Genomic DNA, 26,679 nt, shown 5'->3' on the forward strand with positions numbered 1-26,679 from the left:
TGGGGATAAATTATACCTCTTCATACCCTGCCCTCTACCAGGCCAATTTCCCCCTACTCTTCCGTGACATTGACCGGCTTTTGCACCAGTGGGAAACCCTCTCTCTCCTTGGTCGGATCAATGTCCTTAAGATGTCTATCTTACCGAGGCTCCTGTATTTGTTTGAAACCCTACCAATCCCAATTCCAAGTCACAGCTCAAGGCCACACAGATGTTTTTCCTTAATTTTATTTGGCATAATAAAGCTCATCATATAGCCAGCTCAGTGATATTAGCTCCTCACTCTAGAGGTGGTTTGGGAGCCCCGGACCTTATCTAATATTACTTTGCCACCCATCTTAAACCGATTATTACATGGTCCACTAGAATGGCATCTAGTATTTGGTCAGAGATAGAAATGAGTATAACATGCCTGGTTCCTCCCTGCTCCATGATTTGGTCGACCCTAGAGGCCTCTAATGCCCAACTACGGGCCTCTGTCTACACCCGATGTTATTTACACTCTCTATATGGAAAAAAATGTTCCCACCAGTTCTCTCTCTCTTCTCCAAGTCCACCTTTACTAAACATGCTTTTCAATCCTGACATAGTTTATCATACACCCGAATGTACTCCTGGTCCCAGGCTGGAATTTTCCAGCTTCGAAATATAGTACATCCACTCACTCGTAACCTTTTATCCTTTGCAGAAATTCAATGAAACACCAGATCCCTAAACAACTTTTCTACTATTAACCTCCAATTTAAACATTACTTCTTCTCTAAGTCACAAACCCTGACCTTAGATAAGCCCGCCCCATTTGAGCTCTTATGCCGTGTACACACGGGGGGGACATTTCGACTGGACTGGTCCGACGGGACAAATCCGTTGGACAATCCGACCGTGTGTGGGCTTCATCGGACCTTCAGCGGACTTTTTTTGTCGAAAATCAGGCGAACTTTAGATTTGGAACATGTTTCAAATCTTTCCAACGGACTTGAGTCCGGTCGAAAAATCCATCTGTATGCTAGTCCGATGGACAAAAAAGGATGCAAGGGCAGATATTGGCTATGAATTCAAGCAAAAAGAAAGTTCCCCTAATGGTGGACTTTAAAGGCACACGTGGATAAACATAGGAAAAGATGTATAGTATATAAAAAAATAATTTATTCATTTCAGAAACATCTTAAAAACATCAATAGCAATGTAGATATAGCGAACAATGAAAGGAATGCGATTTATGCATTTGTACATATATTGAATATTGGTACCAATGTATTTGCACCCAACGCGTTTGGGAGTTGTTTATCCTCCTTCTTCAGGGGTGGATGTAAGTTATAGCAAGGGTTTCTAAATTGAAAATAGTGTGTTTAGCAAAAAAATAATAATGGGTATGTGTACATATCAGGTTTTCCAAACATAGGTACATGTCATATTTTCATTCTATTTACACTTACATTGGCAGTATGTAGACTAGCTTCGCATTCCAAAAAAGCAGTTTAAAAGCAAAGGCGCTGACACTGTCTGCCCATCCAGCGTGTTTTCCGATTGTGATAAATAGGGGTTAATTACCATACCCAAAATCTTAGTATTTCATACGTAGCAAGTGAAGATGACAGGGTAAAGGTGTATGTAGATAGTTTGGTTCCTCATAATCAGAGGAAAACAGCCCGCATATGTGGGGCATAGAGAAGTTTTTGATCTGAGATTCCACTGAGGCCAGATGTGGGTCCTGAAAAATGTGAAAGTGTAGAAGTATGTAATAACCAATCATTGATTCAAGATTTTACTTGTTTGTGAAAAGAGAGGGTCTTGTAGTAATGGAGGTACAAAATACCTGATCCAACTATTATAGGGGATTCAAGAGAGAGTCATGAAGGTGACTGGTGTAAGTTGTATCTCTTGAGTAGCTGGAAAATATTGGTACAAAGGGGAAGGGGAGATATGGGGATATCATTAGATAGATATGTGATTTATCCCATTAGGAATTGTTAACAGTTAGAGATATATATTTCAAGGGTTAATATACTCCAGATACATCTGGATTATCCTTGGTGAGATAGTAGTAGTTGGTTAAATGTTATTCAGAAATGGTGAAGGGGGAGGAGGGGGGAAAAAGGGGAGAGAGGAAAACAGAAGGTCCCAGTTACAGCTATGGAGAAGTCTCCCATAGCCTCAGCAGTACACTTGTATAGATTGAGGCAGCATAAGAGTTAAATGGAGGCACAGATTGTGTGTTAAAATCTATGAGACAGCATAAGAGTTAGGTGGAGGCATAGATTGTGTATTAGAGTCACTTACTTTTTTGTGTAAACTTATTGGGCATCAGCTCAGACCGACAGCGTCCTGCACACAAGAGCGGACGCTCGGTCTGAGCAGTGTTGGGGTATAAAAGGCCCTCCTCACCAATCAGCTGCTGGCATGATAGCCAACAGCTGATTGTGATAGAGGAGGGACGGACGCGCTCAGGATGGCCCCCCGGGTGGAGCGAGCGCCGCTAGGCCCCCACCGCGCAAGCGCAGGCATCCGCGGTGAGGTGTGGCCACGCCCACTACACCCGCCGGCACGTCTGGCTTCCCTGGCGGACTGCGCATGCCCGCCGGGGTCGCAAGATGGAGGACAGTGTAAACAACACTGTGTTCTCACACAACGCCGCCGTGAGCCAGGATCGCTCAGGTGGCTTTGTGTGCCGGGTAAACCTCAGATCGCTGGTGAGAAAAGTAAACGAAAGCACAGGTAGCTGTGCATAAATAGAAATCATATAAATTAATCACAATTAAAGGAAAAAACATCGCTGACTGACAGTTTTACAGGTTGGGATTTCTCATGTAATGGGAAACAAGTTGTAGGAAATAATAAATACAGATACATATATAAATTCCACTATTCAATAAATATTATATAGGTTAGAGTGGCCACACCGTACAAAAGTCATAGTGCATATTAATCATATATGTATGCAATAAAAATCCTGTAAATGTATCACTGTTTTCAGAACATATCGCTGAGATTTAGCATATAGAAAACAAATTACAGACTGAGATTGTATATACAGTGGAGGCTCCAATTGTTGGACAGTGACCAAAATAGATACATACAGGGGTTACACTGCTTGATAGGTGTTGTATATATTAGTGACATTTGTATTGGGGGCCTGGACTAGAAAAAGGTAAACGATTACCTGACGAGAAGCCTTCAAGAAAAGGCTTGAACCAGATGGTTTCGTTCAAGCCTGGGGGTTGGGTAGCTCTTAGATTGTATATCCAGCGGGATTCTAGCTGTAACAGTGTCTTGTTCCAGTCGCCTCCCCTAGGCCCCGGTTGTATCCGGTCTAAAATAAGGAATTTGATCCTTGGAAATTTACCCCCGTGTACTATTGTAGTATGTCTCCCTAGTGGGAGGTCAGGATCACAGGTTTTCATGCTCAGGATGTGTCTATATGCTTTCAGAATTCTGTTTTAGTTTTTCCTATATAGAAGCATGTACATTCGCACAGGTGCATATAGATCACACCGTATGTTTTACAATTAGCAAAGTGTTTAGGATTGAAGAGCTGGCCATTCGGGAGGGTCGGGTTTCTGTCTGTAAGCATGTATTTACAGTAGTTACAATCTCCACATCTGAAGGTTCCCTTGTATTTGCAGTGTGTTTTATCCACTTCCCCCTTGAATTCACTCGTAGTGACTTTATCTCTTAAAGAGGAAGTTCGCTTAAAGGTAAAGAGGGGTTTCTGTGGGACAAAGGGCCCCAATGTCGGGTCGTACTGTAACATATGCCAGTATCTTTCCACAATATTCCTGACTTGTCTGTGTTGGTTATTATATTTTGTGATGATCCTAATAGTGTCCGTGTCATTTTTGCCGGTCTTATTTACTTTTTCAGAGTATAGTAGCTCATTTCTTGGTTGCATAAGGGCTTTTTTGAAGGAGCGTTTGAGTGATGCGTGAGAGTAGCCCCGTATTAATAGTCTGTCGCGTAGCTTGTTTGCTTCCATTCTAAAGGTGTCATCATTGGAGCAGTTGCGTCTCACTCTAAGATACTGACTATACAGAATCGAATCAAGGAGGGGTTTCGGGTGGAAGCTAGTAGCATGTAAAATTGCGTTACTCGCAGTGGGTTTCCTGTATAGTTTACTCATAATGTTGCCTCCCTCTCCTCTATAAACCTCCACATCCAAAAACGTAACACATTGCTTGTCAAATGACATTGTAAAATTTAGGTTAAATTCATTCCGATTCATCCTCAGCAGGCATTGTTGAAGGAGATCAATCGATCCATCCCATATAATAAACAGGTCATCGATGTATCGTTACATCCACATATGTGGTCCGTATACATCGATAAACTTTCGTCACCCAAAAACATGGCCTCCCATTCCCCCAGGTACAGGTTGGCATACGATGGGGCACAGCATGTCCCCATCGCAACCCCCTGCACCTGGAGGTAGTGGGAGCCATTAAAAGTAAAAACATTATGACTAAGAATGAATTCTAATAATGAGGTGACGAACTCTCCATAAGTGCGATCTATGTCTCTAGCTGTGCGAAGGATATGTTTAATAGCTGCTACACCCTTCTCATGGGGGATAGAGCTATACAGAGATTCGACGTCGATTGTCACAAAGATTGCAAATTCAGGAATTTCCAATTTGTCAATAATTAGCAGGAAGTGCACTGTATCTTTGACGAAGAAAGGTAGGGAGTAAACAAATGGTTTCAGAACTTCGTCTATCAGTCTGCTAGCATTCTTGCTAATCGCCCCTATTCCGGAAATGATAGGTCTACCGGGGGGGGGGTTTATGTCTTTATGGACTTTTGGTAATGAATAGAAGACCGGTGTACGGGGGAAATTGTTCCTAATGAATTCCCATAGGGATTTTGTGATTGTCGAATTAGAATAGGCCGTGTCTATCAATGTATAAAAATCCTGATTGTATTTTTTGACCAAACTTGCCGGTATTCGGCGATACCATTCAGGGTTGTTTAATATTTTATTGCACATCTTGATGTAGTCCTCATTGTTAAACACCACAATGTTTCCACCCTTATCTGCATTTTTTATTATAATTTGGTCATTGTTTGACAGTGTTTTTAGTGCTGCTGTTTCACTTCTAGTTAGATTCCTAGGAAGTTTGGTATGAGTTTTTATCTTGTCTAGTTCTTTATCGACTAACTTGAGGAAAGCCGCTGCGTTCTGATGGGTACTGGGTGCCGGGCAAAAGTCAGATTTCTTTTTTAATGTGGATTTATTACCCCTAAGGGGTTCATTAGGTGTTTCGATAGATTCTAGAATTTGGGAGAGGTTGATCTCATCTATGAGATCAGTTGGATCATTCTCATCAAGAAGGGACACCAACTGCTTTAATGCTTGGTGTTCTTGTGGAGTAAGATCGTTTGGCCCTTCCTGTCTATGGTAGAGTTTTTTTAGGATCAATTTTCGTATAAAGAGTTGGAGGTCTTTGTAGATCTCGAATTTATCCAAATCCTGATTGGGACAGAAGTTTAAACCTTTTTTGAGGACAGCAATTTTATCGTGAGAAAGTTTGTAAGATGAAAGGTTGATTATATTTAAATCATTTGGCTCTTGTTATTGACCAACAGTTGGCTATGAACTTCCGTATTCTAGTCCCTTCATATGTCATCACGTTCATACCAATGGACTTTCGAAAAGACTTTAGTCCATTCGTGTGTGGGCAGGTCCGGTCGTCCGAAAGTCCATCGTAACTCTGTCGAAAGTCAGTCGGAAAGACCGTTGGATATTTGATGCTGAAAAGTCCGCCTGTGTGTACACAGCATTATGTGCCCAGGGTTTGCAACAGACCCACCTTATTTATATATACATTTCTCCACAATGCCCTATCCATACATGCAGAAATGGTCCCAGGTCACCCAATGGCCTATTTCTCTCCCTCAATGGCAGAAGATTTGGGAGGCTGTTTCCAAGTCTTATAAGGCTTATAAGATATTGTTCTTTTGGTATAGAAAACCTGAAATTCTACATAGATGTGATCCTAAGGTTTCTCAGGTGTGCTAGAGGTGCTTGGGTGACATTGGCTCACACTTCCATATATTTTGGGAGTGTCCCACTATCCAACCATTCTGGTCCTCCATTCAAGCCCTTTTACAAGGCCTTTTTGAAATGACTCTGCCCCTGGACCCAATTCATTATCTATGGGGCTTGCCTTTCCCTGGCATCTCCAAGCACATCCAAAAATGAGCTGCCTTCATCCTCCTGGCAGCCAAAAGGGCTATACCCTTGGGAAGGTTATCTCCCTCCCCACCTACTCTCTCACAAGTTTTGCAGATATTGAAGCAGATCCGTAGAATGGAACACCTTACAGCAGTAGTCCATGACTTACTTCCTTCGTTTTCTAAAATTTTGCATTCATGGGGTCATTCTATGCTTCCTTCCATGTTACTTTGCCAATCTTGTTTTCTCAGACTTCCTAACTCTTTATATCATCTTTCCATGGTGTCTCTCCCTCTCCCCCTTTCCTTTAGTTAAGCTTCCTCAGAGTGCCTTGGTTTCTCAGTTTGGGTACTCCTGAAACCTTACTAATAGTTGATACAGAGAGTAAAAATTCGTGTGATATTTTGATGCCTGTTTGTTACGTCTGATCTCTTGGTTCATCCCCCCTCCTCCTTCCCTTCCCCCTCCTGAACTGTTTTAAAGTTCTATAATGCTTTCATATATGTATTATTGTATGTCCGATTTTATATCCTATGTATATGACTTATTTCAATTTTGCTGACTGCGATTCTCACAATCTGCTTTCTGTTTTTCCTTTCCTGTAATTCCGTGAAAAACGTAATAAATATACAAATAAAAAAATAAATAAATTGAGCATATATGTGAAGATGGGGGTCTTATATTTTTTGATACTCTTAAACAAAAACTTGGGCTATCCAATCAATATTTCTTTAGATACCTGCAACTTTGTCATGCCTTCTTCACCCAATTTGGTTCTCAATCCATAACTCTCCTCCAATCCAATTTAGAATCTCTATTGCAAGATGACCAGCTGAATAAACCATTATCTACCATTTTGTTCATTATGATCTGGAGAATTTATATTCAAAATGGCAGGTGGATTTCCCAAACCTGGACACAGAGGACTGGGAAGATATTTGGGAGTACCCAATTCAAGCGTATCCATCGGGCCTAACCCGATCTAACACTGCAAATATTAAATAAAATTTACAGAGGGGCATATCCCCACAGTTGGAGGTGCGGCAGTAATGAAGCAGACTTTCTTCATATACTATGGTCCTGCCCCAAATTACAGTCCTTCTGGAAAGACGTTATCCAGTTTAGAACTTCCCTACTGATTATCCCAATCCCACAAACTGTTTTAGTTTGTTTGCTGGGCCTTGTAAGCACTCTGGCACATAGCCAAGCAACCAAAACTCTCAGTCTGCTACTATTCTATGCCTGGAAGGCAACACTTTTAAAATGGAAGCAACCTGAGGAGCCCTCATCAAATTTTTGGAAGGCCTTGGTTAACTCTGCTATTCCCCTATATAAAGCCATGAACCATTCCCGTGGATGTCCAGGTAATTTTGACAAAGTATGCACTATTTGGCTATAGTCCCATGCAACTAATGCCACTCAATAGTTGTAGCTAAATTGGAGAGTTTTTTATCTGCTGCCACTAGGTTCTTGTAATATATGGAGAAGTTTATATGAGCACGAACACCCCAGTTGATGTCTGGCACCACATCCCAGAATAGAATAGTAACAGGCAGAAAAATTTGGACTTTTAAGGTGCAAATCAATTGGAGATGTATCAAACATAGTATATAAAAAATGATTTTATTTTGAGGAGCAAAATAAGAATTTATACATTAAAACATCAGGAAAAGGGGTAGATACAAAAATTACAGGTATTATTATTTTTTACAATCACAGTAACACAGCAATAAAGGATGGGCTTCCCAACATGTTTCGCCCATGTTTCGGGCTTCCTCAGGGGATGCTGGTCACATGCAGAGTATAGTGCCTTCTATCAAAAACACACAGACAATTGAACAGGTTAGGTAGATTCACAAGTTTGTGTAGACATTTACATTTACCATAATTCTTATGCATATGCGTCTCCACTGTCAGGGTATAGCTGCTTACCCATAGCTTACCTAAGGGGGGGGGAATTAGAACTGCCGGGATGACTAAATGTTTCTGCTGTGTCAAAGAGAACACACGCTGAAGGTGGCCATAGATGGTAAAAAAGACCAACTAAAAAAATGCAAAAGGAATAATAATGCCTTTTAATGTCTGAAGGTAGGATGGAATATCCTTCATGACACTAAGACACAAAGAAACAATATAAGCTTAAACTTACAAAGGCAGGTTCAGCAGCTGGCTTGATGCCAGGAGCCACACACTTCCAGAGGTTCAGATCACTTTTTTTAAAAAGGGTATCTAGTGAATACAAAAAACAACAATATATCACCTGCTGTTTGGTGTCAGCAAGGCAAGAGACTTGAAGCACAAAAAGAGTCAAGGCGGCATAAGAGAGTCACTGACAAAATGAATATGAAAAAAAAGGGTTGATGGTGATTACCTGAATGAAGGGAACAGTGTGCATAGGTACCTCGGTTCCCGCAGCGTCTCCATGCTGCTTACAGTGGCTTTAAATACCATCCATTCGGTATAGAAACCAGATGAGGACAGAAAACTGCGCTGCGCATGCGCGAACATCGCCATGGTAGTTCGCCCTTCCACTCCCGCCGGGTCCTAAGGCTCGGTCGGATAAGTGGAAAAGGGCTCCCTCTGATGGTAAAAGGAAAGAATCTCACTTGTCCAAAGACATGGTCAGACTTCCAGACCATGGCGATACACACATTACTAGCGGAAAGAAACGGGTGCCCAGCTGATGTAGCAACGACATCCTGGGTGTCCATACGGTCACTCAATTATGCGCATGGAGTCTAGACAAGCAAGAAACAACCCCCCTAAATTGTGGCAGAGCAGACCTATGATTGATGGAAATAGGCAGACATATGGGGAACAACGCATAACCATAAACAGGAGGATGCAGATGCATTTACAGAGTATTTACAAGACATGACAAAATAATCATATAGCTGGCTCAAAAGAAGGAAAATGTTTATTACGTATAGGCGCTCCATATCATTGACGGATTCCCTCACTCAATATAGGAGAGAAGAAGAAAAGACCCATGCAAATATAGGGGCACCTATACATGTGGATGATGTAACCACTGTAGATATATATGCACTGGTTCATCCATCACATTACCCAATGGTCGGAGGCTCAGTGCAAAACATTTTGAGAATTGTAAAATCTATGGAGTGGTATATCTTCTACTCTGTAGCTGTGGCTCTTTCTATGTCGGTAAGACCAAAAATGAATGATGCAAAAGAATTTATAAGCACATACCCCAACCCCGAATTCGCCCTCGGTAGACATGTCCGTGTCATGCATGAGGGCATTTTTCCCAGTGTCAAATTTTGGGCCCTTGATCGGATCCATCCCAGCGCCCATGGAGAAGATTGGAATAAACTTCTCCTCCAGAGGGAACTGAGATGGATCCATTTGCTCAAAGCCACTACATTTCCAGGCCTTAACGAGGCGACCAACTACAAACCCTTCTTGGAGGGTTTTTCTGGAGGTATGGAACAGTAATTCTATCCGCTGCCCCATTCCTTCCTTTTCTATCCCAGATGACCTGCGGTCATCTACCTCATGCCTGTGATTTTAGGAGGATACATATGCCTACTCATGGCTAAGTTCTATTACCATCAATACTATCACCTTATGATGTATTTACATTTCCTCTTATATATTTTTTTTCCAATCAACAATTTTTGTTATTTTTTGCATTTTTTATTTACTTTCATTTTCTATTCATATTTATTCAATTAATTTACCTTTTCTAATAACTAACCAACCAATTTTTATTTTTTTGTATTTTTTATTCATTTTCATTTTTTTTTTCAATTAATACATTTTTCTTCCCTCCATATATTTTTGAGGTCTTTTCTTTGGCTCTGGGCAGCCGGTTTGTTTGGTGCACCCGATACACCCAGGCCGGTGGGATTCAGGCATCCTTCGATGTTTGGGGTTGTGTCCCCATGTGTAACCCTGCCTGCATCGCATAGGCCGTCTTTAGTCGCCTACTTCAGGGTCGCACTACACGCAACACACGTGACCCCATTAAGGTCACTTCCTCATGCCCTCTGCTGTATACACGGTGTTGCCGGCCATGCCCACGGGCTGATGCAGCCATTGTGTTGGTGGGTTCTGGGCACACTGCATTGCCCTCCCCACCACACCCCCTACTATGGGGATGGCGAGAGGCGACGCCGTGCACCCCGTTCTAGGGGGATCTACCATAATGGCATTTTGTTTGACACCATGGACAGCAGGCTATTGTTAGGGGTGGGCCACTTCACCTCCCCTACCTTCATCAATGGCGACTGCAATCACCTGATGAATGTCCCTATATATGGACAGTCTCCTCCCCGCAGCATGTGATCTGGCTTTGGTCATTCGGGCTGCACTGTGCGGTAAGGAGCTGTCCTGGCAGGTATGTTTCCATCCTTTGGCTCCCTCCTCTTACTGTTATGGTGATTAGTACTTAGGGTGGAGGGGTTATGGAGACAGGATTTTTTAATCCTGCTCCCCTCTTTTTTCCCCCAACCACTATATTACAATTATATATTACTTACATCTCTGCATATATATATATATATATAGATATATATATAGATATGTGTAATGCACATATATATATATCTATATCTATCTATCTATCTATCTAGATAGATAGATAGATAGATAGATAGATAGATAGATAGATAGATAGATAGATAGATACATATATATATATATATACATATAGATATATATATATCTATATATATAGATATATATATATATATATATAGATTTATATATATAGATATATATATAGATATATATATCTATATATATAGATCTATATATAGATCTATATATATAGATCTATATATATAGATCTATATATAGATCTATATATATATATATCTATATATATATATAGATATATATATATATATGCCACGGAACGTCCCACACTCCACTTGAGTGCTTCCGTCAGTATACCACTTCCTCCCAGTCTGGATACAGATATGCGATATTCCAACCGTTCATAAGCACAAAACAAGGCAACACTTGTTTCACTGCTAACATGGACTATATTTATTATAACCAGAATACAGTCTTATATACAGTAGAAGATGAGGTCCCCCCCTCCTGCTCATATTACTCTAACAATACACCTGTAACCTAATTAACCTAACTAACATGAGCTAGTTTACTAAATCATTTACCCAGACCAGATGACTCAGAGACATGACCTGTAGGACACAGACTTGTGGTCACCGAGCTTCACACAGTAGTATAAACACAATAGCAGGAGCTAATTAAAATTAACAATACAAACAACAATCTCCCCCCTCCTCAGCCTAGTCATCAACAAACTATAGTAGGAGTAGACTGTTCATCTCCTAGCCAGTCCTGGAGGCCAATGTGATCAGCTCACACAATTAACATGTTGAGTTCAGAATCAAACAAACCAATAATAGTCTCTACATACATCCTGGGAGATATTGTGGACAAATATTACTGTCCCATTTTAAGTAGTCCAAGATATATTTTCTCACTCACCCTGTGCCAGGATAGCACAGGGTGACTTAGACATAAGAGGTGTATGGGGAGCTGAAACAAGGGCATCCCCTACTTTCCAAGGGATTCTGAGTTCCACGGGCCCTCCCGTCACAATATATATATATAGATATATATATATATATATATAGATATATATCTAGATAGATAGATAGATAGATAGATAGATAGATAGATAGATAGATAGATAGATAGATAGATAGATAGATAGATAGATAGATAGATATAGCGATATATAGATATATCTATATATAGATCTATATATAGATATATATAGATATATATCTATATATACAGTCAGGTCCATAAATATTCGGACAACACAATTCTAATCTTTTTGGCTCTATACACCACCACAATGGATTTGTAATGAAACGAGATGTACTTTAACTGCAGACTTTCAGCTTTAATTTGAGGGTATTTACATCCAAATCAGGTGAACAGTGTAGGAATTACAACAGTTTGTATATGTGCCTCCCACCTTTTAAGGGACCAAAAGTAATGGGACAGAGTAACAATCATCCATCAAACTTTCACTTTTTAATACTTGGTTGCATATCCTTTGCAGTCAATTACAGCCTGAAGTCTGGAATGCATAGACATCACCAGACGCTGGGTTTCATACCTGGTGATGCTCTGCCAGACCTCTACTGCAACTGTCTTCAGTTCCTGCTTGTTCTTGGGGCATTTTCCCTTCAGTTTTGACTTCAGCAAGTAAAATGCATGCTCAATTGGATTCAGGTCAGGTGATTGACTTGGCTATTGCATAACATTCCACTTCTTTCCCTTAAAAAACTCTTTGGTTGCTTTAGCAGTATGCTTCAAGTCATTGTCCATCTGCACTGTGAATCGCTGTCCAATGAGTTCTGAAGCATTTTTGGTGAATATGAGCAGATAATATTGACTGAAACACTTCTGAATTCATCCTGCTGCTTTTGTCAGCAGTCACATCATCAATAAATACAAATGAACCAGTTCCATTGGCAGCCATACATGCCCACACCATGACACTACCACCACCATGCTTCACTGATGAGGTGGTATGCTTTGGATCATGAGCAGTTCCTTTCCTTCTCCATACTCTTCTGTTCCCATCACTCTGGTACAATTTGATCTTGGTCTCATCTGTCCATAGGATGTTGTTCCAGAACTGTGAAGGCTTTTTTAGATGTTGTTTGGCAAACTCTAATCTGGCCTTCCTGTTTTTGAGGCTCACCAAAGGTTTACATCTTGTGGTGAACCCTCTGTATTCACTCTGGTGGAGTCTTCTCTTGATTGTTGACTTTGACACACATACACCTACCTTCTGGAGAGTGTTCTTGATCTGGCCAACTGTTGTGAAAGGTGTTTTCTTCACCAGGCAAAGAATTCTTCGGTCATCCACCATAGTTGTTTTCCGTGGTCTTCCGGGTCTTTTGGTGTTGCTGAGCTCACCGGTGCATTCTTTCTTTTTAAGGATGTTCCAAACAGTTGATTTGGCCACACCTAATGTTTTTGCTATCTCTCTGATGGGTTTGTTTTGTTTTTTCAGCCTAATGATGGCTTGTTTCACTAATAGTGACAGCTCTTTGGATCTCATATTGAGAGTTGACAGCAACAGATTCCAAATGCAAATAGCACACTTGAAATGAACTCTGGACCTTTTATCTGCTCCTCGTAAATGGGATAATGAGGGAATAACACACACCTGGCCATGGAACAGCTGGGCAGCCAATTGTCCCATTACTTTGGTCCATTAAAATGTGGGAGGCACATATACAAACTGTTGTAATTCCTACACCGTTCACCTGATTTGGATTTAAATACTCTCAAATTAAAGCTGAAAGTCTGCAGTTAAGGCACATCTTGTTCATTTCATTTCATTTCCATTGTGGTGGTGTATAGAGCCAAAAAGATTAGAATTGTGTAGATGTCCCAATATTTATGCACCTGACTGTACATATAGATATATATATATATTATCCAGCGCTATCAAACCAAACCACTGGTGTCTGGACACCATCAATATATAGATTTTTTAATATGTCTACTTTTTGAATAAACTGAAATTTTATCTATTTTGTATGTGTTTATGAGGTACCGTAATAGTCCACAACCATTTTTCTGGATGAGGTAGGACTTAATTGGAGAAGTCCTGGTCATTCCCTCTCCAATTTTTCCCAACCATCTATGTTTGGATGCCCCACTCCGTAGAGGACTTTCTTACTGAGGTTAACCCACAAGCAATTTCAGTCCGCCGACAAAGGAATTTCACTCAGACTTTTGAGCTACCTTTCCTGGTCTATGAAGGTGTGTGAGGTTCAACTATTACATGTCTACCTTATTTAAATGATTATACACATATACCTTCCCCCTCTTTTCCCCCTGTCCACATCTGGTGATCCCTGTGTAACCCACATGGTTTTCCAGTAGCCAAGAGGGCCTTGTACCCCTTTTTCTTATTTGTTTTTATCCTGGTTGGAATAATCACAAACATTAGTTTTATTGGTCAATCCTGTGCTCTGATCCTCCGCTCAGGCATAGTGAGTAATTACTGTTGTGTGTTTTTCTCCCTTCCCAGCCCTCATCCCTTTTTCATTTCCATCATGTTCTGTTATTGGTAACTAACAATGAATGCTCCAATATATGCTCTGTTTTATAGATTATATTTATCAAGATTGTTTAAACCTTCCCTGAAGAAGGATCTCTACAAGCTCCAACACGTGTTGGTGTATGCTTTTCTGTATCATTCTATATGCATCTGCACTCACGATTGCCGTGCTGCATGCCACCATGGGCGCTCACTGACATGTTATCCTGTTGGACGTCATATGACGCCCAGTCAGGATAACAAAACCACTTCCCGGTCATCATTCTGCTATAGGCTGGGTTAAACCTTCCCTGAAGAAAGAGCTCTATAGACTCTGAAACGTGTTGGTGTATGATTTTCTGAATCAATCTCCAATATTATTACTGAGCGATCAATTTATCGTGGCTTGTGGTTTTGACCATTCTTTCATATGTTTATGTATTGTAGTGATGATACCTTTTTATTCATTTTTTAAATACATATTTTGATACCAATAAAATATTTTTTCTACACAATTTTGATGGTTTGCGCCTTCTTTAGAGCCCTTAAAGTCTCAAATGTGAGGGAAGTTCTCTTTTCTCTCACCCTTCCCAAAAACCAATTACAAATCACAAGATGTATCCATGGTCAAAGCAAAGTTCAAACCTATTCAATAAAGTGAAGGGGGTTTGGGGGTAGGGACTTTCAGGAAGCTATGTCCTCGTAAGGTCAAGTTTTTCCATCCCTAGGTCAAGTTTTTCCCTCCTGAAGACGGGAATTGAAACGTACGTCGAGGCATGCTTGCTTACACAATCTTCATCCCTCATTCCGGTCCCTGTGGTTGTTGGCAGCTTTTGGTGAAGTGCACGCAAGCTACCACGCGCAGAGCGGAGCTAATAGATCATACGAGCGGTTCAGCCTCAGTGCCGGGCTAGGGCACTCCCAAATGTAAGCAGCCATTCGGCTTTCTGTTTTTAATCATTTTTAATAAATGGGATTACACTATTCCAGCCCTTCTTGCAACTAGGTATCCAGGTTTGAATGAAGGAGTTATAAACCATTTCTTTGATTCTTTGTTACCCAATTGGAACCCTCCTTCTCTGGGCTATAGGCCTAATTATGACTTCCTCATATTCATTGCCATCTCCCACCCCCCCTAGTATTTATCTAAGGGATGATCATGGCTCCCTTTTGTGCAATTAATGCTTTGTTTCTTCTTTTTTTCTTCTTCTTTTCTTTTTTCTTTTTTGGTTTTCTGCCAAGAATTTTTTTATGATATAAATATGTTATAATATGTTATAATATGTTATATGATGATATAGCAAATTGGTGACTTGGGCGCTTGGTACCTTGATCGCCAGTTTATTTGCACTTATGTCCTGTGTGTTCACAGATGTATATACTTCTTTGTTTGATACTGTACTTGATGTGTGTATGTGGCCAAAATGGAAGCTCTCCCCCACTCTTTCAGTGCTCAATTTGTCTTTTTTCCCCCATTTCCTTCTGGAGCTTATGGGAGGGGGTCAAACATTTAATCCATACAACTCTTGGATTATTACATTAATCCAGGATTGCACCAACCAGCAATTGTTATTGCATGGTATAGTGACCATTTTTGGGAGTGACATCTGGGGCAATTTGCACCGTCCAGGGGATCTGCCCCCTTGCCAATGGATCCCCATATGGATGCCTGAGGGCGTTCATGGGAGATAGCCTCACAAATTTGTGGGCAGAATTGGTCGCTGTCAGTGGGGCTTCCTTCTGTGTGCGCCCGCCCCGAGGGATCGCTCTGATCCAGTCGCTTGGTGCTCTACTGTGCCCCGCACTGTGGTCACCTTATCATTGCGGATGCGATATTGTTCAATGCACATCCGATGCATGTTTGATGTGGATACGATGTTGTTTGATGCACATTCGATGCACGTTCGATGCAGTGATTCCGCTCTCCTATAGAGCAGTGCACACTGGGGGCATGACCTGCATACGGAGCTGTCTGCCTTCACGTGGTCCCTCCCAACCAAGCGTCACCACGGCACAACATTCACATCATGTCGGAAGCAATGTGGGGTATAAAAGGATCCACGTGGCAAACACCATGTTTCTGTGTCCATGGGAGCCTTGTTTTTGAATGTCCACGGCGTGCAGGTATGTTGACTCGTAGGAATGACTCTTGGTTTGCAATAGACTATGTTTGAACTTTGCTTTGACCATGGAAACATCTTGTGATTTGTACTTGCAGATCTAATTGGGACCCTTAGTTTTTTTGACTCTATGTTACCCCTTTTCTTTCTCTTGGAGATGCCCTTGGCTGTTGGTCTGCTACGGAATAGAGGCAGGTACTATTAGACTCTACACAAAAGTGAAGGCAATTTCAATGTAGTATATGGATTTGTTAGATAAAAAATTCTCTGTTTCCTTTATAGAAATTAATAAAGCTGGTCACTATTGAATTGTGCGCTTGACGCTGTTGGATGAATCTATGGGCTCCCGGTACTATTTTTGTATGATAAGTTTTTGAAGTAAGAATTCTCCACTTGATTAATAACGTAGTTCATTGCTGCGGCATTGAGGGCATAATCCTGTATAGAGATACCTAATTAGATTTTGATTGAATTGTAGGTTGTACCCTTCAAACAAGTACACCTTATCAATACCCCTCCCTATGGGAGATGCGGCTTTTTTGAGGGAATTACCACTGGTCGGATGCAAAGGGCCAGTGATCTTCACTCCCTCCTCTGCCCTAGGCCATCAACTGGCTCCGGATCCTCAGTATCATGAAGTAGGAACCAGATATTTGGGAGCGCTGTTGGGTGGGTGCATCCATTTCCACACATCTAATCATGTTTTTTATTTATGTATATTGTACTTTGTAAGTTGTAATAACAATTGTTGACATGTATATTTTGTTATTTAGTAGATAAGATTCCTGAAGAAGCCTTATGGCGAAACATGTAGAATACAAGTGTGAACTACAGTATTACAACATCAAAACCTGTCCTTTACTACCCAAAATATACGTGGATGTATTGTATATAATGCTAGTTTAACTTTTTTCATGTATCTTAAATAAATATTTTTCTTTATGAAATTGTGTTATTATATGTACATAAGTAAGAGTGCACCTTCAAAGTCCCATGTCTCCCAAATTTTGTTCTCTATGTATATTTAGGGATGGTGGTGCCATATACTCTTTAGAATAAATTCTGGAAACTGATCACACATACTTTTTGCACTCTCCATGATAAGACTTAAAAATCCTAGGCCTTATACACATATACTCCTCCTGTCTTTTTCATCCTATGTAGATTATGCAAGAAAAAGAACCGCTGCTCCAGGTGTTTAGAGATAAGGCTGATTGGAGGATCTTGCATGTGTGAAACACATCAACGTGACCACAGTTTAGTGTCTTTGGTGTTATCTTTGTGAAAGAAAATAAACTCCAATAAACTCCAATCGGAAGTTCTGGTTGTGCAGCCATTTCTTTCTTCTTTCTATGTAGATTATGTGTTGCATGGGATATATCTCACTGGTACACCATCCCTCATGTGAGAATGAGCAATGCAAAGGTTTAGGGTTGGTACTGATCTTATTTGGTTGCTAACCCATGATTCGTTTTTAGTTTTTATGTTTTGTATTTTTTGAGACGGGGAATGCCCAGAGGCTTTGTATTGTAAACTGTTTTCTATCTTTGGAAAAAAAAATACAAAGAATTTATAAAAAAAAAGTTGTCCTGGCTTGCTGTGTTCTCCATATTTTCCTTCATGATAAGGAAAGAGGCACTTTTGAAGTGGCACCACCAAATCCTGTGCAGGATGTACAATTTATGGACTTCCACTCCATGAAGATCATCTGATATTCATTGACTTTACATTATCTCCATGTAGGTCATCTGATATTCATAGACTTGACATTATCTTCAAATAAAAAATATCTTTTTGAATACCTTTGAATAATGTTTTTCAAATATTTCAAAAAGCACATATCCCATGGGGGGAGGGGCATCTGCATTTATCGCACACAAAAATCTGTCACATGGTATTTTCTTTGATGGGAGGTAAAAATCACACATTCTGCTGGGGGGGGGGGGCGGGGGCACCTGCATTTACCCCAAACACAAAAGGAGGGGCTGAGAGCCATGTGTTCCCGGAGAGCACCGACTGCATCAGGGCGGCCGTGCGTTTCCTCCCTCCTCCTCCTTTTAGGACAATATGATCACTTCTCCTTTCAGCCAATAGGGAAAGGGGTCTCAGGACCTACCTTCTGTTTGGCTGGGAGGAGAATCAGTGTAATAATAGCGAATATTCATTTGCTATTGTCAATTTACTGGGTGGATTTGCACCCTTTTTTTGAAGCCAATTAAAGCCTCTGGCTGCTGCCCACCCTGACCTGCTTACATCGATTTGTTTCCTGGATTTCCTTCTGTCTCCTGCCATCTGTACTCTGCACATGCTAGTGGTTTCTGCATTCTCATCTGGGCATACCTGGAGGCCATGACCTGGTTCCAGCTTGCTACGAGTCTATCCCCACCATCTATCCCCTGGTGAAGAAGCAGCCTGGGGCTTAGACATGCCCTGGAGAACCCCAAGTCAGCGATCTGCAAGGGCTCATTATCACAGACATTTGACAAATATAAATAGTTCAATGTAGCTAAAACTAATGTAATGTAGCCCAGTGCTCGGAGCCCAGTGCTCTGCACACCATTTTTTTGAAGCCTATTAAAGCCTCTGGCTCTAATCACGTGCTTCAAATCCCCCCATTGGAATCCATGCATCCAGAGACCTGCATGTAGATCAGGGGGCCTGACGCACGGATGGGGGCGGCGCCCCTGTGTCCCTAGTGGATGGGCCGCCACTGTTCCTTACTGTTATGTGTATTCTTTATCTGACTTCACGTGTATCGACCCCAGCTTTGTCTACCGTGTGTGCTTGCCTGCTGCCCACCCTGACCTGCTTACATCGATTTGTTTCCTGGATTTCCTTCTGTCTCCTGTCATCTGTACTCTGCACATGCTAGTGGTCTCTGCGTTCTCATCAGGGCATACCTGGAGGCCATGACCTGGTTTCAGCTTGCTACGAGTCTATCCCCACCATCTATCCCCTGGTGAAGAAGCAGCCTAGGGCTTAGACATGCCCTGGAGAACCCCAAGTCAGCGATCTGCAAGGGCTCATTATCACAGACATTTGACAAATATAAATGAAACCCTGACACAAACTAAAGGCAGTGAAATAGTTAAATATTAGCACAGTTGTTTTCTTGTGAAAACTGTACCACAAGGCAATTTGTTTACAACATAGAAAGTTAATGATCAGACACATTGGAAGGAAATTTGCTATTTTCCAAGTGGCAGCTGTTTCTACTGAAAAAAAATGATGATTAGTTAGGTTCTACAATCATACCTATTTGTTTATTTAATTACAATTGCTTGCACTCTTGTGGATTATTAATTACAGCATATAGTCAAATAAAAATGTTTATAATTAAAAGGAAAATACATAAGATAATTAACACAGAAATCTAGGTGTACATTGACCTTTTTCAAGTGCTGACGCTTTGATTACACATTTGTAATTTTCTAAAAAAAGATTAATTATAATCATTTTTTGTTCAACACATTAGTTTTTATTTTTAACATATTTTATCTCTAAATCTTGAACAAACAGTTCACCAAATGTCTCCTGTTGTAATATATAAATAATATATAGTAATATTGTTTAGTTTCCCATTTATTAATTTGTGTTCTGTTCCCATTACATGATAAAAACTCATAAGTAAGTTTAAAGATTTTCAAAAGATTGTTATATCTAAATCATTATATCTGTAAAGTGCTGCACAAATTCTTAGGACTAGATAAATCCTATATAATAACAACATTTAAAGTGAACCAGTGGCCAAGCTATGGACATTCAAGTATATACATATTCTGTAATAAAACGCCCCAAAATTAGCTTTAAGTCCTCTGTAGCTGCAGGCACTGGAGGAATGCATCCTCAAAGTTTACAGCAGAAGATAACACACAGTCCATGCATGGGCTCCATCCACAAGTTGAAACCACTGAAAACATGACCCAACTAATGTGGGTCATCTTCAAAATAAAGTTGAAAAGAGTAAGAAAGACCAAGGGCAGGTGCCAAAAAAACAAAAGAAAAGTAAGAAGAGATTGCATGTGACCAAAGGAGGGAAAAAACACTATAAAATGGCAAGAATAAGTAATACCATTGAGAAAGAGTAACTTAAAAATCCAGAAGATTTTTTCTGGAACACAATATTCTTAACCTTTCACCCTCTGGAAGTATTTGAGGGAGGGATACAGAGAAACCTTCTGAATTGTTAGGTTAAATACCCTTTCTCTGGGAGGTCTTAACTAGGAGTTGGATGTTCTCTCCCTTTTATAGTTTTTTTGCTTAATGGGTGACATACAATCCCCTCTTTCTTTTCCTTTTTCTTTCTTCTGTTTTTGTCACCCGCCTTTGGTCTTTCTTACTCTTTTTAAGTTTCCTATTTTAAAGATGACTCCCAGCATTGGGCATATTAGGTTGTGTTTCTGGTGGTTTTGGCTTGTGAATGGAGCTCTCCTGGAAGCATAGGTACTAAATTTTACAGAGTCCCTCTGTCTCATGGACTGATGCAAGGCTGTTTTATATGACATGGATACATGCTAAGGGGGCTATCTGCACCAGAGAGTAGTATTTAAAACAGCTATGTACCCCAACCCATGGTTATGGGGTAACCTCAGGTGCCAGGCATTTTCAGTGTTTGCCACTGGTGGTGCTTCTATAAGAGAACACGGGTGCCACCCCCTCTCTCCTGCCACCCCCTCTAGCACCATTAGATAGATTCATGAATTGCATGTCTACTTTCTTCTAGTGCTAAAACATAATGAGTACCTCCCAAAAGTGATCTAGAGAGAATATTATACAAAACTAATATATATAACTATAACATACAGTATAAAACATACAATTGTGATCAGTACTAACCCTCTAAAAATCTAAAAAGTCCAATATGTGAAAAAAGGTGCCACTTATCCACCATCCGCCTGAGTTTATTAAACACACATAAATACCATAAGGAATCTTGAAAATCCACCACGGGAATATCAGCTGGTGTTATATCTCTGCCACCATATATCCACTCACCAGAAGTACATTATATATGCGCATAACATGAGGATTGTGACATACGCATATATAATGTACTTCTGGTATACCAGTTTGGTCTTCAGACCTAGTGCATTTCTGTAAATAAACTGGGTTTTTTTGGTAAAATCTCTGCCAACATTTTATCTCTTCTAAGTATGTGCCAGGGTCATTCAATGCTCTTTTCCATTTCACTATATTGCCAATAAAAATTCATTAGTATGACTGTTCCTCCATTCTCCATCTCCCTTTTCTTCTGTGTATAAAACATCCCATATGTATTCATCTTTCTAATTTTTTCCTTTAATTTCTCAAGTTTGCTTCTACTATAACCCTTATTTACAAATCTATTGACCAAAATAGCTGCCTGCTCTTCATAATCACCATCCCAGTCACAGTTTCCCCTAATATGGATCCACTGGCCTTATTAATATATTTCTTAAATTGTTGAAAGGACTCTTTTGATCCTTCCCAAACCTTTATGATATTGTCTATAAACCACTTGTAAAACTTAAGTTCAGGCCACTCTTTCCAATATATAGTCTCCTCTTTTACTCATGACTAGATCCAACCCTTCCAGAATATAAATAATCTGTACTTGTTTTAGGTCGGACCTCTAATTAAGTGCCCATTTTACAGCCTCAAGGCTATCCTTCTGTTTAAAGTGATATTAAAGGCTTTCTTTAAAAAAAAAAATAGAAAATAACAAACATGTCATACTCACCTGCTCTGTGCAATGTTTCGCATAGAGCAGCACCGATCCTCCTCTTCTCGGGTCCCTCATTGGCACTTTAGCCCCTCCATCCTGCCGAGTGCCCCCAGAGAAAGCAGCTTCCAATGTGGGCACCCTGTGTGTCCATTCACACACAGAGCCATGGCCTGGTCCGGCCCCTCTCTTTCCTCATTGGATCACTGGCTGTGTTTGACAGCCAATGGCTCCCATGACAGCCTCAGCAAATGAGGGGGGAGAGTCCCTGGAGAGCCGAAGCTCTCGTGCACATCACTGGATCGAGATGAGGCTCATGTGAGTATTGCAGGGGATGGAAGGGCTGCTACACACAGAAGGATTTTTACCTTCATGCATAGACAACCACTTTTATGCTGGTGTATAATGAGTTAACATCTATAGTGGCTACAATACAGTTGTCACTACATGGGATTTTCTTAAATATTGTGATTAAATCCATGCTATGCTTCAGGTAAGATTTCTCCTTAACCACTTAAGGACCCAGCCTTTTTCTGCCGTTTGTTGTTTACAAGTAAAAATCTGTATTTTTTGCTAGAAAATTACTTGGAACCCCCAAAAATAATAATATTTTTTTTTTAGTACAGAATAATATGGTGGCCATTGCAATTTTTTATGTCACACGATTTTTGCGTGGCCGTTTTTCAAATTCAATTTTTGGGGGAAAAAATACACTTTAATAAATAATGTAAATTTTTTTATATATATACCCCAATTTTGTTGTATGATTTGAAAAATTATGCTACGCCGAGTATATAGATACCTAACATGTCATGCTTTAAAACTGCATGCACTCATGGAATAGTTCCAAACTACGGTACTTAATCATCTCCATAGGCGACGCTTTCTACAGGTTACCAGTTTAGAGTTACAGAAGAGGTCTAGTGCTAGAAGTATTGCTCTCGCTCAGACGTTCATGGTGATAATTCATGTGTGCTGCAACACCGTTTACATATGTGGGTCTGAATATGCGTTCGCTACTGTGTGTGAGCACGCGGGGACAGGGGCACTTTAAAATATATATATATATATATATATATTGTTTTTTCTTTCTTTTTTTTTTTTTTTTTTTTTTTTTTACACTGTCTGAAAGACCCCAAATATCTCCTCTATCTTTAAAATCAAAAGATCATAAAAAAATCATCTTTTGCTTATTATTATCATCTTTAAAATAGGAAAAACAAACAAGGTTTACATGGCTCGAGAACTGGAAATGACGTCATTACGTTGCTCCGGTCCTCCAAGGGCATAGAGATGAGCGGTGGCCATCTTGCCATTGCTCATCTCTATGAGAAAACACTGCGGACGCCAGATGGTTCCCGGGCTCACCGATCTGTAACATAAGCCAGGGAACCACTGGGAAGCGGCAGGAGGGGGGCACCTCTCCCACTAATTTTAAAAGTGATCCTGCGGTGAATCCACAGGGACCACTTTAAGTGGAAAAAAAGAAGATATCAGGGTTATGGTATCTAGCTGCAACCATAACCCCGATATTTAATATCAAAGCAATGATGTAAATTCCCAGTTAGGCGGTCATAAAGTGGTTTTAATCATATAGTAAGTGGTTGTAGGAATATGTCCAAATATATCCCTACTCCAGTAAACAAACAATTTATTCCACTGATAACTGGTCTTGTTGGGGGTTTGTCCCTATTTTTATGAATTTTCGGTACATAACCATAAATAACCAAAGTTACTGGGTTTTTTTTTGGTAATGTTTTCATACAGCATGTGCCCCCTGTATGTAATATAATAGAGTCTCCACTTCCTCCTCATTAACTTTCTTGTTCAAAATGACAATTCCCCCATTTTCTCTGCATGTCTAATCACCACATTTCTCCCTTTCACATTCCTTTCATACTATCCCATATTATTTTACTTTTCTTACTATATTAGTTTTTCATATTCTTAGTGTCTTCCTCAATTAAACTCTTAAAGACATCAACAAATGATTACTCGAGTTTTTAGGGTTAAATGTAGAGTTATTTCTCAACCCACTGTGTACATACAGTATTTCTGACTTACAATCTTTCCATCCATTACCACTTTCCTGCTAAATATTTTTTACATTTAATATTTATTTGATACAGTATCTCACAAAAGTGAGTACACCCCTCACATTTTTGTAAATGTTTTATTATCTCTTTTCATGTGACAACACTGAAGAAATGGCACTTTGCTACAATGTAAAGTAGTGAGTGCACTGCTTGTAAAACAGTGTAAATTTGCTGCCCCCCCAAAATAATTCAACACACAACCATTAATGTCTAAACCGCTGGCAACATATATATATATATATATATATATATATATATATATATATATATATATATATATTGTTTTTTATTTCTTTTTTTTTTTTTTTTTTTTACACTGTCTGAAAGACCCCAAATATCTCCTCTATCTTTAAAATCAAAAGATCATAAAAAAATCATCTTTTGCTTATTATTATCATCTTTAAAATAGGAAAAACAAACAAGGTTTACATGGCTCGAGAACTGGAAGTGACGTCATGACGTTGCTCCGGTCCTCCAAGGGCATAGAGATGAGCGGTGGCCATCTTGCCATTGCTCATCTCTATGAGAAAACACTGCCGACGCCAGATGGTTCCCGGGCTCACCGATCTGTAACATAAGCCAGGGAACCACTGGGAAGCGGCGGGAGGGGGGCACCTCTCCCACTAATTCTAAAAGTGATCCTGCGGTGAATCCACAGGGACCACTTTAAGTGGAAAAAAAGAAGATATCAGGGTTATGGTATCTGGCTGCAACCATAACCCCGGTATTTAATATCAAAGCAATGATGTAAATTCCCAGTTAGGCGGTCAGCAAGTGGTTTTAATCATATAGTAAGTGGCTGTAGGAATATGTCCAAATATATCCCTACTCCGGTAAACAAACAATTTATTCCACTGATAACTGGTCTTGTTGGGGGTTTGTCCCTATTTTTATGAATTTTCGGTACATAACCATAAATAATCAAAGTTACTGGGTTTTTTTTGGTACACCCCTCACATTTTTGTAAATGTTTTATTATTTCTTTTCATGTGACAACACTGAAGAAATGGCACTTTGCTATAATGTAAAGTAGTGAGTGCACTGCTTGTAAAACAGTGTAAATTTACTGTCCCCTCAAAATAATTCAACACACAACCATTAATGTCTAAACCGCTGGCAACAAAAGTGAGTACACCCCTAAGTGAAGATGTCCAAATTGTGCCCAAAGTGTCAATATTGCACTGCCTTAACCCTCTTGGGCATTGAGTTAATCTGAGCTTCACAGGTTGCCACTGGAGTTCTTTTCCATCCCTCCATCCCTTCAGCTGCTTCCTGGTTTCTAGCCTAAGCCCAAATAATTTCTTTCATTTCATGTATCTTTATGGCAGGCATGTCCAAAGTCCTGCCCGCAGCCAATTGTGGCCCGCGTTCGGATTTTGAATGGCCACCTGGTAATTTGGACATGTATATCTTTTGTGGCCCCCAACAAATCCCCAAGCGCCAGGGGCCACAAAGGATATATATGCTGGCTGCCTTGGAGGGGACAGGGAGGGGGCGGGACAAGTGCGGTACACAAAGCACGTATTTCCTGTTTACGAGGCGGCCTCTGTAATAGGAAGTCTTGTCTCCTGTGCTGCCATTGGATGGCTGTTCTGTCAATCATAGGAAGTGGGACTTTGTATTAAAGAGGCCGCCTCGTTAACAGGAAATACTCCTGTGTGTATGGCACTCATCCCACCCCCTCCCTCTCCCCTCCGAGGCTGCAGATGGGCATGCAGATTCTGATTTGGGTGTCTATTGAAAGATTAGCTCATCACTTATTGTTGGGCATTATGGAGACATCATATCTCCTATAACTATGCTTTTAAAATTACATTTATTGAATTGGGGTAAACAACTACACCACATTTATAAATGAAAATTTATAGTGCACAAAAAGGCATTTATAACAAGTACAATTTGCCATTTTAGAACGTTTATTGTGATAAAGACGTGATTACAATTATATTAATACAACCTCAGCTTTGGAACCCTGGGTAAAATCTACAAAAAAAAAAACAGAATGCAATGATCTGCAAATTTCACAAACCCATATTTTATTCAGTATGAGGTTTAACATTGTCCTGCTGAAATATGCAAGGCCTTATTTGAAAAAGACATTGGGAGCATACGCTGCTCTAAAATCTGGATATATCTTTCAGCATTGATGGTGCCTTTCTAGATGTTCAAGCTGTCCATTCCATATACATTAATGCACCCCAATACCATCAGAGATGCAGGCTTTTTAACTCAGCGCTGATAACAAGCTAGAGGGTTCCTCTCATCTTTAGTTCGAGGATGTGGTGCACATGTTTGCCAAAAAGAATAATACCTTTTGATTTGTCTGATCACAGAACAGTTATTCACTTTGCAACAGACCATTTTAAATGAGTTTTGGTCCAGAGATAATGACTGCGTTTCTGGATTTAGTTCATATATGGGTTCTTCTTTGCATGATAGAGCTTCAACTTGCATTTTTGCATGGCAGAGTGAACCATGCTCACAGACAGCGATTTTTATATCACTAATCCTGAGTCCATGCAGTGT

Source organism: Aquarana catesbeiana, linkage group LG02, assembly GCF_042186555.1.
Source record: "Aquarana catesbeiana isolate 2022-GZ linkage group LG02, ASM4218655v1, whole genome shotgun sequence".
NCBI classification, from domain to species: Eukaryota; Metazoa; Chordata; class Amphibia; order Anura; family Ranidae; genus Aquarana; species Aquarana catesbeiana.